This window comes from Pinus tabuliformis, chromosome 7 (assembly GCF_031772625.1).
Source record: "Pinus tabuliformis cultivar Carrire ecotype Pingquan chromosome 7, CPIR1, whole genome shotgun sequence".
NCBI lineage: Eukaryota > Viridiplantae > Streptophyta > Pinopsida > Pinales > Pinaceae > Pinus > Pinus tabuliformis.
Window position 1 is genome coordinate 1,665,622,352 of NC_142293.1, and position 14,875 is coordinate 1,665,637,226.

Sequence of the window (14,875 nt, forward strand, 5' to 3'; positions counted from 1 at the left end):
GGTGTTCATGTGTGTGGTTTTTGATCTGTTCTGTTATACTGCACCTGCTTACTGTTAATGTGGTAAATAATGTCCTGATGAACTTAACTGAAGAATAAGCTAACTAAATTATGAGTTTTCTTCTTATACGTTGTTTTACTTAACCACAGTAGCGTGTACACGCTGGTTCACCTAACTGAAGTAGCATATATGTTTCTGAGCATTGAAAAGTTTGATTGATCTGATAATACTGATTCACCCCCCTCTCAGTATTATTTCCAACAATTGGTATCAAAGCAGGTCCTTCAGAGAAGCTTGATCGCTTGAAGGTAGATCATTCATCATGAGCAGCTACGAGAAAGAAGCATCAATCAGGCCACCGATTTTTGATGGGACAAATTTCAATTATTGGAAGGTAAGAGTTACTGCATATCTTCAATCTCTTGGTACAGAAGTTTGGAACATTGTAGAAACAGGCTATGCTTTTCCTTCAGCTACTCCTACAGATCCAGCTGAGAAAAAGAAGTATGAAACAAATGCAAAAGCAGTCAGTACTCTATTAGGAAGTATATCTCAAACAGAATTCATGAAGGTCATGCACTTCAAATCAGCAAAAGAAATATGGGACAAAATGATCACTAGCTATGAAGGAGATGAACAGGTAAAGCAAGCTAAACTTCAAACTCTCAGGATTCAATATGAGACTCTCAAGATGTATAATGATGAAAGTGTGGCTAATTATTTTCTTCGGGTAGATGAGATTGTTAATTGTATGAAAAATTTGGGTGAAGAAATAAGAGAAACTATAGTAGTTCAAAAGATTCTAAGATCATTATCCCCCAAGTTTGAATCTAAAGTATCTGCAATAGAAGAAAAAGAAAATCTCCGTGTTCTCACTATGTCTCAGCTACATGGAATTCTAACCGCTTATGAAATGAGAAAGGGAGGTCCATCTGACAGAAGGGAAGCTGCTTTTAAGGCATCAGGAAAAGAAGATTACTATGAAGCAAGCCATGTTCCAGAAGAAGAGGAAGAAGAATCAAATTTTGTCAGAAATCTTCAAAGGGGTTCTGGAAGGTTCAGAGGTAAGCTACCTTTCAAATGCTTTGCTTGTGGGAGAGTAGGTCATTATGCTGCAAAATGTCCTTATAAGGATAAAGGAAAAGAACCTGCTAGATGGAACAAGAAACAAAGTGCAAATAAGAAAAGCTACTACACCCATGAAGATAGTGATGGCTTATCAAACAGTGATGAAGATGAACAAGGTAATAAATATAAGCTGTTAATGGCATTTGAAGATGATGATTATGAGGATGCTGTAGATGTGGATAATCTCTATAATGAAATCACTAGACTCAAGAGAGGCATAGAAGAAAAGAATGTGATCATTGATACTTTGCAATTTCAGATTGATGAAAAGGAAAAACATCTTGAAAAACTAGAAGGTGAAATTGTTGGTCTCAGAAAAGAAATTGAGAAAACAAAAGCTATTAATCTTAAATTTGTCAAAGGATCTGAAACTTTGGATGAGATTATCAGTGTGCAGCGGTCTCCTCTAAACAAGACAGGTTTGGGCTATAATGGAGAAACCTCTCAAGCATCCACCTCAAAAAGTTATCTTGATGCAGCAAGAAGAAATGAGCGGAAGAACAATGAAGATAATCAGGTAAAGCAGGGACGAATTACAAACAGAAACTATCAGGGACAATCCTCCTTAAGGATGAACAAAAGCTACAACCAACCACAGGTAAAATCTTCTCAGTTTGGCTCAAGAATAGATGAAAATAGAAATTACAATCAGTTGGCTGGTAGATTCAATAACCGCAGAAGCTTCTTCAATGGACAATGCTTTTCTTGCCACAACTTTGGTCACAGAGCAGCTCAATGTGTTGCATATAAAACAATCATGACTAGGGAAGCTCAAAAACAAAGAAGTATGACAGGGATTACAAAAAGGACCTATAACAACTTTTCAGTTCTTGAAAATGAAGTTGAATGTTCTATTTGCAATAATTTTGGTCATAAAGACTCTGAATGCAGGAGCAGGTTTCAGGAGAAAAAGGAACAAGCCACAAGCACCAAAACATGGAGAATAAAGGAACCTCAAACAGAAAGATGTGGGATAGCATTTTATGCAGAAGGACAGGAAAATCTATGGTACATTGACAGTGGATGTTCGAAACATATGACAGGTGATAAAGAAAAACTTGAATCTTATTCTACTTTAGAAAAGGGAAAGAAAGTTTCTTTTGGAAATGATACTCCTGCAACTATAAAAGGAAAAGGTATTGCTCCTTTGAAAGAAAAGGTCAAGGCTGGAAATGTTTTATATGTTGATGGATTGAAGCATAATCTTCTAAGTGTCAGCCAGATGTGTGATCAAAAAACCGAGGTTATTTTTAGATCGAATGGATGTCTTGTTCGTGATCTTGATACAGGAAAAACAGTTCTCAAAGGCAAAAGAACTCCAAATAATCTGTACATATTTGAAGAAGGACAACAACAATGCTATCTTAGCAAGGATGAAGAGCACTGGTTATGGCATCGAAGGTTGGGACATCTAAGTTTCTCACAAATAAGGAAAGCATGCAAATATCAGGCAGTTCGCGATCTTCCAGATATCAAAATTCCAGACAACACCATATGCAAATCTTGTCAGTTTGGAAAGCAAACCAGAACTAACTTTCCAGAGAAGGAAGGATCAGCTAGCTTGCCTCTTGAGCTAGTCCATACAGATGTATGTGGTCCATTTAGGAAAAGGACACCTCGAGGAGAAGAATATCTGATATTATTCATTGATGATTTCTCAAGGTTTGTTTGGTTAGGGCTTATGAAGCACAAAGATGAAGCATTCGAAAAATTCAAATCCTTCAAAGCATTGGCTGAAAATGAATCAGGACACAAAATTAAGTGCCTCAGATCTGACAGAGGTGGGGAGTTCACATCAAATGAATTTTTCGATTTCTGCGATGAACATGGGATAAGAAGAGAATTCTCTACAGCTAGAACTCCTCAGCAAAATGGGGTTGTGGAAAGAATGAACAGAACTATCCAACAAATGGCTCGTGCTATGCTCGATGAATCAGGTACTCCTGCAACCTTCTGGGGTGAAGCTGCACATGCTGCTGTTATTATTCTTAACAAAACAAATGTCCGAGTAAACAACACTCAAACACCTCATGAGCTTTGGAGTGGTAAAACTCCTTCCGTGAAGCACTTCAAAATCTTTGGGAGCAAATGTTATATCAAGAATACTGATGAGCAACTTGGCAAACTTGAACCTAGAGCAGATGAGGGCATTCTTCTTGGTTATTCTCCACATAGCAAAGCATACAAGTGCTACAATAAAAGACTTGGCAGAATTGTTGACAGTATTGATATAGTGGTTGATGAGAAGGGATATATTCCTAGGCAAGTTCATCATGAAGACATTGAAGAAGATGAAGGTTACTCTCAAAGGCGAAATAATGAAGAAGAAGAACCTCAAGAAGAAGAAGAATCTCAAGAAGAACCAGAGGAGCAGACAAGAACGGAAGAGAAGACTCCATCCAGATATGTCCAAAAGAATCATCCAGAAACTCAGATTGTGGGGCAGAAAGAAGCAGGAGTACAAACAAGAAGGACACTTGCAGAAGCTTCAAGCTACTTGGCACTACTCTCCTCCATTGAACCACAAAATGTGAAAGAGGCATGCAAAGATGAATGTTGGGTCAAAGCAATGGATGAAGAACTTGAGCAAATCGAAAAGAACAACACTTGGGAATTAGTTCCTAGACCAAAAGATAAGAATGTAATAGGAACAAAATGGGTCTTCAAGAATAAATTAAATGAAAATGGAGAAGTAATTAGAAACAAGGCCAGACTTGTTTGTAAAGGGTATGCACAGCAAGAAGGAATAGATTTTGAAGAGACCTTTGCTCCTGTGGCAAGACTAGAGGCCATCCGAATGTTCCTTGCTCTCTCAAGCTTTCAAAATTTCAAGGTATTTCAAATGGACGTGAAATCAGCCTTCCTGAATGGAGACTTAGAAGAAGAAGTATATATTGAGCAGCCAGATGGTTTCATTCTTGGGAATGACCCAAACCTTGTATGCAGATTGAAAAAGGCACTCTATGGACTCAAACAAGCTCCAAGGGCTTGGTACTATCGGTTGGACAAATATCTTCACCAACAAGGCTTTTCAAAAGGATCAGCAGATAGCAATCTCTATATAAAAGTTGAAAATAACAAATTGCTAATTCTTGTTGTTTATGTAGATGATATTATTTTTGGCAGCAATGAAGAGACCATGAGTCAAAACTTTGCCTTGGTTATGCAGAAAGAATTCGAAATGTCACTTCTTGGAGAATTGACATATTTTCTTGGATTGCAAATCCAACAAAATGAAGGAGGTATCTTCTTGTCTCAAACCAAATACCTCAAGCAGATCTTGAAGAAGTATGGCATGGAAGAGTCAAAGCCAGTATGTACACCCATGGTTACAGGATGCAGCCTCAGTGCAAATGATGAATCAGCAGCAGTTCACCAACCCACTTATAGATCCATGATTGGGAGTTTGCTTTATTTGACAGGTACTCGACCAGATATTACACATGCAGTAGGAATGGTTGGAAGATTTCAAGCCAACCCAAAGGAAACTCATCTTCAGGCAGTCAAAAGAATCTTCAAATATCTTCAAGGGACCCAAAACTATGGCTTATGGTATCCTAGAAATACAGATCTCACTCTTCATGCTTACACAGATGCAGATTGGGCTGGAAGTGTGGATGATAGGAAAAGCACAAGTGGAGGTGCTTTCTTCATGGGTTCCAGATTAGTATCTTGGTTCAGCAAGAAACAAAGTTCGATTGCCTTATCTACAGCTGAAGCAGAATATGTGGCTGCAGCATCTTGTTGCACACAACTTCTTTGGATGATGCAGACCTTGCAGGACTTTCAAATCACTTGCACTCCACCTGTCTCTATCTTATGTGATAATACAAGTGCAATCAGCATTTCAAAGAATCCAGTCATGCACTCAAAGACCAAGCACATACCAATCAAGTACCATTTTCTTCGGGAACAAGTGCTTGAGCAGAAGGTCAAGTTGGAGTATGTTCCTTCTAAGGAGCAAGTTGCTGATATTCTCACAAAACCACTGCCCAGGGAAACTTTTGAATATCTCAGACAAAAGCTGGGAGTAGTTGATGCTTCATCCTGTTGTTGAAGTTTGTTTGTTCTACAGAAAAGTTGGTATACGCAGGTTACGGAAGGGATATGCGCGTATACACGCGGTTTCATGATGGGTAAGTCGCGTATATGTTGGACGCTTGTTGCAGAAAGTATATCCGCGTACATACGCTGTTTTATACAGGAAAAATCGCGTATATGAAGTTCTGAACAGCAAGGGAAAACTCTGGAGTTCTGAACAGCAATGGGAATGTCAGAATTCTTCAGGCACAGTTTCAGGGAGTGCAACAGGCACAGGTTCAGGGGGAGCAGCTTAAAAGTCTCATAAAGCATTGTTGGCATTCAGATGTTTTGGTTGTTGGTTTCAGGAGAAGGAGCTCAGAAAGAAATCCTGGTTGCTGATCTAACAAGATGTTTATCAGATGCTGCTGGTGCCTTTCCTAAGTCTTGGTCTAGATCTGTTGTCTCTATGTCATGTATCTCTCTTGTCATATTTCTTTTATGGTGTCAAGGTCATGTAACGGCCTATGTTGGTTTCCCCACTATGCCTGGGATGAATGCTGTAATATAATTGGTTGTTTCTGATATGTCCCCTCTTGGTAGGGAGTATGGATGTATGTATTGAGTCTTTTGGTGATAGGACGGTCCCTTATGGTGTATAAGTCTTGGTTCTTGTTGAAGAACATCTTTTGCAGATCTGGCCTACTGTCAGGGGGAGCACGAGTCAGCACAGCCAAGCAGAGGTATCAGCATGTCCTCAGGGGGAGCACAGCCCTTTGCCCTTGATGTCAAAGGGGGAGAGTGACTTGGTGTGGTGGTTGCCATCAAGTCCAAAGGGGGAGATTGTTGGCATTATGATTTAAGTGTTGTCCTTGATGGCAACTCACTCAGAGGTTGGTACAGGTGATGGCAACTTAATCAGAAGACAGATCTCAGTACAGCATGCCAAGGAAGCTCATACACGCCGTTTCGTTAAGCCCAAGTCGCGTGTACACGCTAGTTCGATTCAGAAAAAGCGCGTGTATGTGGAAAGGTTCCTTTGGTCCATGGTGGTTAGTCCTTGGAAGTTGTGCCTATGATTTCGGACCATTATGTCTCGACGGGCGTGTCGATCCCTAGTTTTAAAGTTGATGGTATTGTGTTACTATGGTTTTGGCTCTTGGTATTGAGAAAGGCCTAAGGCTATATAAGGAGAAGAAGATCATTAGGAAAAATCATCTTTCGACAAGGCTTGAATATCTAAGAGAGAAAGAGATCTGATATGCAGGGTTCGGGTTGCTTGATATGAGCTAAGGAGAAATCACATCAGCGGATGGAAGACTAGATCTAAGGACAAATCGGGATCTAATGGTTTGAAATGCTCTATTATGATATGGTTGATTATGCGTATTTCTAGATCTGCATACTGTCGCAATATTATGTTCTGGATCTAACTGATGTCTGGTACAGCTGCAAGTTGAGAGAATCTATTTTTAGATCTGTACGCAGGTTGGCTTAAGTAAAAACGCGTGTACACGCGGGTTTCGCTCATTGAAGTAGCGTATATCTCTTAAAGCTTATTTTTGGGTTTTGCAGTTGGATCTGACTGTTATTGCAGAGTTCTGTAGACTGCTCTGGGTTCTGGTATCTGGTGATTGACAGGGTTCAGTGGTTCAGTGATTCAAAGTTTGATAATTCTAGTATTGGTTGTTCTATGCTTCATGGATCTGTTATGAAAGTTGAATGAATTGGGTTCTACAGATTGAATGATGTGCTTCAGGAATATCCAGTCTGAAAATGTATGAAAAGTGATACCTGAAAGAAAGAAGATTGTAGGCCAGCACCTACGTACTAGTATCTTGGCTAGTACAAGAGCAAAGGGGGTTGGAGCTCCCTTCCAAGGAAGTTTGGAGAACGAGAGAAGGTTGTAGCCTTCTGCAGGTTGTAGCCTGCGTACTGGTACAAGGCTGCACCAGTACAAAATATTGTAAACTGAAGTTTCTTATTAAAGAAAGATAGAGACAACTTGCAGCAGGTGGTTTTCACCCACATTGGGTTTCCACCTTATATCTTGGTGTTCATGTGTGTGGTTTTTGATCTGTTCTGTTATACTGCACCTGCTTACTGTTAATGTGGTAAATAATGTCCTGATGAACTTAACTGAAGAATAAGCTAACTAAATTATGAGTTTTCTTCTTATACGCTGTTTTACTTAACCACAGTAGCATGTACACGCTGGTTCACCTAACTGAAGTAGCGTATATGTTTCTGAGCATTGAAAAGTTTGATTGATCTGATAATACTGATTCACCCCCCTCTCAGTATTATTTCCAACACTTTCATCCACGATTGATTCTTCGGATGTTTCATCGTTGGACGACGATGGGAGATCGCACAATAATTCTGCGAAAACTAGAGCTCTCTTTGACTTGGATTTTACAAATTCCAGATCAAACTCTTGTAGGATTGCTATCCATTTTGAGTATTTGCCCCCGAGAAACTGTCGCGACAATATATAAGTCATGGGGTTGCAATCTGACAGAATGGTAGTTTTCCGAAAGAGGACATAGTGTCGAAATCTCTGTATCGCTTGAACAACTGCAAGCGCTAGCTTTTCAACGTAAGAATATTTGCTCTCTGTATCATTTAAGTTTTTACTTAAATAATATATAGGATGCTCAATTCCATCGACTTCTTGAACTAAAACCGTTGCGATGGTCGTATCTGCTGCAGCCAGATACAGGTTAAAATCTCTTTGATAATCAGGGGCGTACATTAATGATGCTTTCATTAGGGAATCTTTTAAAGCATCAAAGGAAGCTTGCGCAACCTGATCCCAGACAAAGGGCACCTCCTTTTTCAAAAGATGTGTATAACCTTTAGCAAGTTCGACGTAATTTGGAATGAACATCCTCAGAAAGTTCGCTTTCCCTTGGAGTTTCTGAATTTGAAGCAAATTCGAAGGTGGAGGCAAATTTATGATTGCCTAGACCTTACATGGGTTGAGGCGAATCCCATCCTTGGAGACTACAAAGCCAAGTAAACGACCAGAACTGACGCAAAATACACATTTGTGCGGATTGAGTCGTATCTTGTAGTGTCGGCAACGTAGAAATATCGCTCTTAAATGCTGCGGATGATCAGTCCGCTTTCGCGAATGAGTCGGAAGGTTGTCGAGGTACGGTTGAACGATGTTTTTGATGTCATGGAAGGCATAATTCATTTCCCTCTGAAATGTCGCCCCTGCATTCTTTAAACCAAAGGGTAATTTTTGATATGCGAATGTTCCCCACGGAAAAATAAATGCAATCTTTGACTGGTCCTGTGGGCGGATATTTATTTGATTATACCTGGAGAATCCATCCATGAATGAAAAGATTTCGCATCAGGCGCATTCATCAATTATCTGGTCAATGAAGGGTGTAGGGTAGTTGTCTTTTGGACAAGCTTGATTTACATCCCTATAATCGATGCACACTCTAATTGTCCCCTGTTTTTTCATAACAAGGACAATATTCGATACCCAATCGGTTAGAGGAAACAGGTAGATGAAACCAGCATGGAGAATTTTTTCAACTTCTGCCTTAATGGCAATGGCTTTCTTGGGGTGCACATGTCTTAGCCGTTGTCGTACTGGTTTGACATCTGGATACATCTTAATTTCGTGTTCAACGATACTTGAGTCAATGCCTAGCATTTCACTGTATGACCAAGCAAAGACATCTCTGAATTTGCGAAAAAGAGCGTTATATATTTCTAGTTCTGAAGGAGAACAACATTTTCCAACATAAATATTCTCTACAACATCTGTTTTGGTCGAGATATTTATGGCTATAGTCTCTTCAATGTTGGACAAGTTTCGTTCGGAATCCACCATATTTACAGTATTTGACAGAAAATCAAAGACTGAAGGATGATAAAGGTCATTTTGAGTATCTTCTCCACAATCCAGAAGAAGAGAATGATGGTGGGAATCATTCCATGGTGCTCCTTCAATTACCATAAATTGGAAAATTCCTTCGTCGGTGACATGCACTAGCGACCAAGGATCTGAAGGAGTACCATATTCTCTAGACCTATCTATCCAAATGCTTGATGAGCGTTGATTTGGGTTTGCCTCCCATGCTAGGAACATTGATTGCTATAATATTTCCGTTGGGCTTGGGGGCAAAACCACTGCATGATCCATGTCGATATCATTTTCTGAGATCTTTGTAGAAGATATCATGTTGCAGGTTCCTATCGACGCTACTTCCGCCAGATTGATTGGAGGTGGAAGAGAGAAAGTTCCCATTGGTATAGGATCTTTTAGTAGGCCTACTCCGATATTTTGAAGTTAATGGGGGCTTCCATGGATCATGGGAATGCTTCCAGTAACTTGAGAACCATTGGGGAGGAAGTTTTGTTGATCGACGATTGTAATCCCTCCTTGAAAGGGAAATGCAATCTTTCTAAAATAGATCGACACAACAGCTACCATGGAATATATCCATGGTCTTCCTAATAGGATGTTGTAATCAAGATTACCATCGATGACTTCAACATCTATTTCTACCGTTTTCCCTCCTAGTTCAACTTTCAAGTTATTTAGGATACCATATGGGGTATATGACCTTCTGTCGAATGCTTTTAATTTCGTCGAAGATCGCAACAAGTTTGGAGATCCTAAAGTTTTCCAGCAACTCATCGACATAATGCATGTAGATGCCCCCTCATCAATAATCATTTGATGAACAATTTTGTTGAGGGCTTTCACTTGAACAAGGAAAGCTAGTTGAGCTGGTAATTGAGGATCATATCCTTTATGATCGAAGGATACAAGATTGGAATCCCTTGGGTCAATCCCACCAATGGCCGATAATAAAGCCTACCTTTTGGATGGGAAATTTTGTAGTAATTCAAGAGTCGACATAGAGGATGGCGATTGGGCCAAATATTCCACTATATTATAATGTTGTGCTACTCTAACGCGGGGATTAAATGTCGACTTGTGTACTACTCCCTTTGGCGGTTTTATCGTCAATTCAGGGATGGTGGGTGGCACAACTTCTGTCGAAGTTGTTGTCGAACTACCTGGTTTATCTTTATCCTTGTTGTTCGACAGCTGCGGATTCCCATAATCCTTGTTCCTTATCGATATCAAAGCATCATTTTGTTGTTTTGAAACCGACAACATTAGCACTTGAGACGGGGAAGCATTTCCATTCTCAACCAGATTTGTTCCTGGATTTGGAAACGGATCAGTTAACACTGCGGAGGTTTTTGAATTCTTGAAGAATTTCTTAAGCTCAGCTCTGTGTGGACAATCTGAGGTCCAATGATCCTCATGGCATATTAAGCATGGAGTTTTTGGTTTCCTATTTCCAGGAGGGTTTGAAGAAGATTTTCCAGGTGATGATTCATCCTCTTTCTTCTTCTTCCCTTTGCCTTTCCTCTTGCTTCCTGGTTGTTTGGTTTCTTTGCCTTTATCTGTCGACACGACATTTACTTCCGAAGCAAGAAGTTCGTCTTTTACATTTTGACCTGAAATCTTACGGGCCTTTTTGGATGTAGCCTTTGTCGATTTCGTGTCTACCGTGCTAATCACGCCATCGCCGGCATGAGAGTCATTGTTTGATTTAGGAGGAGGAGGAATTGTGAATTCTGGTCTAGGGGCGTCAGGTATTTTGTCATAGAGCATGCCGGACTGAGTGTAAATCAAGTCCAGATATTGTGCACGAGCGATAACTTGCTCTTCTATTACGACTCCCCCCTTTTCCACATCTTCCGTGATGGAAGGCAGTAATGACTTGATAAACCATTCAGCTAAGAGCTGATCGGGGACGTACGTTTTTACCATCCTATGACGACGTCGCCACTCATGTATATGATCAGATATGTGAGTGGCCGTTGTCTGTTTGAAGTTGGTAAGAAGTTCTGTTCCCGTTTCGTACCTTATTGGTAATTGAAAATGGGTTAAAAAGGTTGTGGCTAAGGTACTGAAGTTGTCGAACGAAGCTCTAGGCAATTCAATGTACCATTTTGCCGCTGGACCCGTTAACATCCTCTGAAAGAGGCGAAGTCTTATCGAATCATCATTTAGGGTGTTTGATGAACACCATAGATGAAAGGTCATCACGTGATTCGATGGATCTTCACCCGGATTTCCATTAAATTTAGGAATATCTGATGGAAATTATGCGAAATCGCTGGCCACCAAGGGGTGTAAGCAATTGGATCGTTTGTTAACCGATTTAAATCAGGTAACTCTAAGGTTGCCACAAAGGGTAACTGTTGATTCAGGTTAGGTGAAGCATACCCAGGATAAGATGGGATTGCCTGAGCAGTTGGTCTTTGCATACCGGCATAATGCATTAGATGCTGGTATGTTTGGTAAGGTTGGTGGACATGACCATTGTAAAATGGTTGATTTTGACCATTTTGAATGTACGGATGTCCACTGTTTGCAAAGATTTGCTGCTCAGAACCTTGGTATACTTGTTGGAATTGCGGTTGTTGGTATTGCACCAACCATGGTTGTGAAGCCATGTGCTGTTGCGCGATACTAACCGTTTGACCAAGGTGAGGGGTAATTGTACCCGTCTGGACCTTTGTCGCTCCACTAGTCGGCGATTATGGTTGAGTCGCAGGGTCAAGGGGTTGTTGCATTACATCCTGAGAAGCCTGAGGTTGGCATACAACAGACAGCATTTGAACTTGCAACACCGTCACAATAGCTAGCGTAGTCGGGATGTTCGACATAGGTATGCATTGTTGCATTGAATACACAACTCTTGGTTGTTGAGGTAGTATAGGTACCCAACCACTAGAGGTAATTCTAGTATAACCTGAATGTTGTTGTGAACTCCCGTATCGATATCCTCCCGGAGGGGATAATGAAAGGGTATACTGCCCCCCATACGGTGGTTATCCGAAACTCAAGGGAATTGTTTGCCCTTGGGGATCGGACTGCCCAAATTGACCTCCAAATGGATCAATTTGTTGAGACTCAACAGAAGAGTTTCCGGATATTATTCCGGATGAACAAACAGGAACGGACCATACTGTCAAAATAGCCCCTGCATGGGCTCCTTCTAGCGGTTGAGAGCTAGTCGGGACGGATGGTATACCGGCGAACATTGTCAGAGTGATAGCAGGGAGTTCTGTCGTCGCTGTGTCAGATGACACAGTCCTAGATGTTGACGGTTGTTTAGACATTTGTAGTCCATCCAAAAGATTACCTAGCGATTCTACAGGAGCTTCCGCTGGTGGTAGACTAACTTCTGATGAAGAAGGATATAGAGTGATCCCGACTCCAAAGTGCATTGGAGTACTTGTTTGAGGATCTTCTACAATTTCTTCTATTGCAATCAGACCTGGTGGAAGGGGAAGACCGTCACGTCTGTAAAATGTTTCTGGTGCCGAAGAAGGAGTGAAATCGGTAGCGACAGATGTTTGAAGAGTAAGACTCTCCGAACCGGTTGTAGATGGAACTAGTTCGGTAACACAAGTGTTTATTCTCAAACTAGGATCAATATCACTGTCCTTCTGTGGCTGTTGAACTTCTTATGTAGAGGCAGGGATTCCAGAAATGTTTGGAGTAACCGGAGTCTTTGATGTCATTGGAACACTTGTTCTAACTTTGATAGGAGATTTGGAACCGGTTAAATGAGTTCGCTTTGTCCGTATTGGTTTCGATTCCGAAGACAAAGACAGTTGACTCGTAAGCCTCCGCAAACAATGGGGTTTCAATTTACTTTCTTCCACGATTGCAGATTACTCGATCAACTAAAATAAAGGGAAGGTATGTTTCCGAATTAAATGAATTTTAGACACTTTGACACAACTTGTTTTTTCATTTTTTAAGAGTCGAGAAAAAACAAAAGATGACTCTAGTCTCCTTCGATTTTTAATGAGCCTGAAGTGACAAGTGCTCAGATGGAACTTTTCCATTAAGGAGTCTGAAAAGGAACGAAAGGGACTGCTCTGGAGATCTAGGTAGAGGGAGTACCAAACCAATCACAAAATTGCAGAATACTTTTTACGGTACGAGAGCCAATCTTCCCGAATGCTATGTTCAGTGCATTGCCATCGATAGGGCGACAGACACAGCTTCCTATGGATAAGGGATTTAAGCCTACAAGGGTCTCCCAAAATATACTCGACAGTACGTGGGAGCACAAGTCTGTACTAGCACTTATCGTCTCAAAGTGGAGGAATCACCCAACCATCAGTGAGCACAATAGTTACCAGGCTTTACGACGCTGGAATACGTCTCTAGCCTACACCTCTAAATGTTGTGCGTTAAGTTCCAAAGCGTTGTTAGATTCATTGAATTTATTTTAAGTTGATATTTCTTATGAAGTTTTCCTTTTGGTTTCACCACGAGATGTAGATGTAATTCCTAAAATTCAATCTAAAGATGATAAACAAACTTTTATCTCTTTTGTGCAATGAAAATCCTAGCTACTAGAGGAAAAGAAAGACACAATGTTTTCACAAAGAGCAAAGAGCACACTGTAAATGTACTTTCCTAAATCAAGCCAAACAGACTATCTATATGCAAATGCACATGCATGTATTTGTTTTCGACTTTCTTAGTATTGATGCTAAAAAGAAAGTTGATGTACAAATCTGAATTTCTTTTCAAGTGACAAATATAAACAAGTTCTTTTTCAAAATCAAAAAACAGAGATGATTACGACACCTTGCGATTTTTGAAATGAACACTTGTACTTGGAACTAGAAAATCACAAATTCAGACCAAAGGCAATAGTAACAGTATAATCGACCATCAACAACAATCAAACTTTCTCCTATGATCGAAATCAACACTTGGGACAGATCTAAATCAAAGGACGAAAGTACGACTATTCTACTTTTGCAATGGAAAACTGTAAACGACTCAACAAACACACGAAAACATCTACAGTGCTTTTTTACAAAGGAGGCGAAATAACAACAAGGAAAAGGGGTTTTAAATAGACATGTACTAATCACAGGCAGCAAAATTCAGAGACAGAACTGGAAAGAATGAAGCACAAGAACCACAGCTGCACAGGGCTAGTCTGATCAGCGCACCTGTAACATAGAAAAACTGCAATGCAGCGCAGGTTGCCCTTTCGGGAAGTGCGCTGAAATTTAGGATCTCTTAACAGTACCTGCGCTGGGCCAGAAACGAGAATCTGTCCGGGTTCTGGGTCACAGTTTGCAGTTCAGTCTTTGGTTTTTGGCCGAGTAAAAGCAATCAGTAATGCACAATCAGGGGTAGATCTAAGGAGGGTCTAAGAGCTATCACAAGGGCAATCAGATAGTTTGTGAATCAGCTGTTCAAATCATAAACAGATCCAGTGAATGGATTGAAGTAGCAGATGTCTACTTTGCATTTGTTATGGCAAATGCAGTTCGAATGCTACTTATAAGTTTATGAAACAAACAACAAAGAGATACACAAACAAACTAATTAGACATTCTCCCCAGCGGAGTCGCCATTTTGTTACCGAGAAAAGTGTCTATTTAGAACTGCTCTATCCCACTAAGGTGTGACAGCTGCCTTAGAAACAAACAGAGAAAAACTAACTTTGTATTTCCTTTATGAACTATAGATAGAGAGGAATAGAAAGAACCAACCTGTGTCTTGCGCTAATCCTTTGATCCAATCCCTCTCTTCTTTGACAGTCTCCAGCTACCTGCTCCCTTACTTGCCCAACTTCACCAAGTACCTGTAAGATCATAGAAGAAGAACACTATACAAAGACATGGATCTATA